Consider the following 2469-nt stretch of genomic DNA (forward strand, 5'->3'; position numbering starts at 1 on the left):
CTATGTTTACAAGAGCCTCGACTTGGGTACAACTTAATAGTCCTTGGAAGGAAAAAATGGTGAAAGAAAATTTGGTACTTAAGCACAACGGAATATTACTCAGCCCTGAAATCAATGCAATGAGGCCAGTTGCAGCAACTCAGGGGGACTTATGTTTGGTCATTGAGAGTGAAATAAGTTAGACAGCAAGAGAAACTTATCATAAGATATCACTTATAAAGGGAATCTAAAAATCGCCAACCATGAACTGAATTACAAACCGAACACCATCACACATTTACAAAACACACTGATGGCTGCTTAAGGGGAAAAGTGTGGTGCGGTGATGCATAAACCAGGAGGTTGAAATTGGCACAGATACCGTTCCATACGCCAATAATGTAATCGCCAAGACATACTCATTGTTCAAGGAAGTGGACTCAGCACACTCTATTCACAGAAAAAACATCTATCTGACTACTAGAAACTAGAAAAGAATTTATTGATGTCTCTCTGTAAGTGACTCAGGTGGATGTAGAGCACCAAGAAACACAACATTGCAAATCAGCTACACCCCACTATAAAAATTAATTATAAAAAAAGAAAGACAGTGAGAGAGAGAGGAATTCTTACAAAATTCAATCAGGGGCTGTGATGCAACTGGACTGACCACATCTACACTCACAGCTGAATGGGACGTAAGGCTGGACACCCTAACCCTAAACCCTAACCCTAACCCAACCCTAACCCTACCTTAACCCTAACCCTAACCCAACACTAACCCTAACCCTAAACCTAACCCCTAACCCTAACCCAACCCTAAGCCTAACCCTAACCCCTAGCCCTAGCCCTAACCCTGACCCTAACCCCTAACCCTTAACCCCTAGCCCCTAACCCTAACCAAGTTCACAAGTAAACTTCTCGCCCACCTGGAGAGAGTGATTTAATTTTAAAGAGTAAAGACACAATCAGCTCAGTAATTGGCCACGGGGATGGAGGGGCCAAGGCTAACCTGAGCTGGAGGAACGTGGGTGCCTGCCTGGATGCTCAGAGGCCAAGGGCTGTTCTGAGAGCTGCTTGGACACCCGTGCAGATGGAACAAAGGATCCGTCCAGTCCCAAGAGGGCCCCACCAGCCCTCACGAACGCAACACCAGACTTCCCTGGTGGCGCAGTGGTTAAGAATCCACCTGCCAATGCAGGGGAAACGGGTTTGAGCCCTGGTCCGGGAAGATCCCACATGCTGTGGAGCAACTAAGCCCGTGCAACACAACTACTGAGCCTGCGCTCTAGAACCCGCGAGCCACAACTGCTGAAGCCCACGCGCTTAGAGCCTGTGCTCTGCAACAAGAGAAGCCACCGCAATGAGAAGCCCCCACTCGCCGCAACTAGAGAAAGCCTCCGTGCAGCAATGCAGACCCAACACAGCCCCAAATTAATTAATTAATTAATTAATTAATTAAGAAAAAAAAAAAAGGCAGCACCTGGGGGCTGGCAGACTGATGCACCAAGTCTTACATCACGTCTACTTAGTATCCTGCATGTCAGGGCCATGCTGGACCTGGGGCTGCCCACACAGAGTGGGGCCTGCATCACCCTTCCCAGGAGGGAGGGTGGAGGGAAACCCTGCATGACCTCTGAGGCCCTAAGAACCCTTGACTAAGGCTGAGCTCAATTTGAAACAGTGGGTGACCAGAGCAGACATTTCATTCATCTATCAATGAGAATCCAGAACTGGAGGAGCAGAAAACAATGGCCTCGCTCAACCTTGACGCTAATCCTGACATGGACCCTAACCCTAAACTCTGATCCTGACCCTACACCCTGACCTAACCTTAGCCTAACCCGTACCCTAAACCTGTACCTTACCCTAACCCATGCTCTACCCGCATCCTACCTGTACCCCAATTCTCACCCATACCCTAACACCCACTCTAACACAGAACCCTAACACCCTGAGACCAAAACCATAAACCTTAACCAATAAGCCAAACCATAACCATAAGCAAACCATAAAATATATTCATTAACCATACCCATAAATAACTCATTAACCCTAAAACTTAAACCATCACAGCAACCATAAACCATACACAGCCCCAACCCTCACACCAGCCCCAGCCCTAATGCTAACCCTCCAAACCACTTACACCAAGCCAAGTCTAATCAGATTATACAAATACATCTTGACAAAGAAAACTGGGGAATTCTCTGGTGGCCCAGTGGTTAGGACTCTGTGCTTTCACTGCCAAGGGCTCGGGTTCGATCCCTGACTGGGGAACTAAGATCCCACAAGCCATGGGACGTGGCCAAAATAAATAAATAATTAGAATGAAATAAAACCACTATTTTAAAAAAGATTTTAAAAATAGAGGAAAAAAACAAGAAAACTACCCCAGTACAACTTACAAATATGAATGTAAAAATCTATCACACAATAATAGCAACATGAAACCAACAGAACTTTAAACGGATAATGCCATAAGCAAGT

Source organism: Balaenoptera physalus, assembly GCF_965194825.1.
Source record: "Balaenoptera physalus genome assembly, contig: HAP1_SCAFFOLD_931, whole genome shotgun sequence".
Lineage (NCBI taxonomy): Eukaryota > Metazoa > Chordata > Mammalia > Artiodactyla > Balaenopteridae > Balaenoptera > Balaenoptera physalus.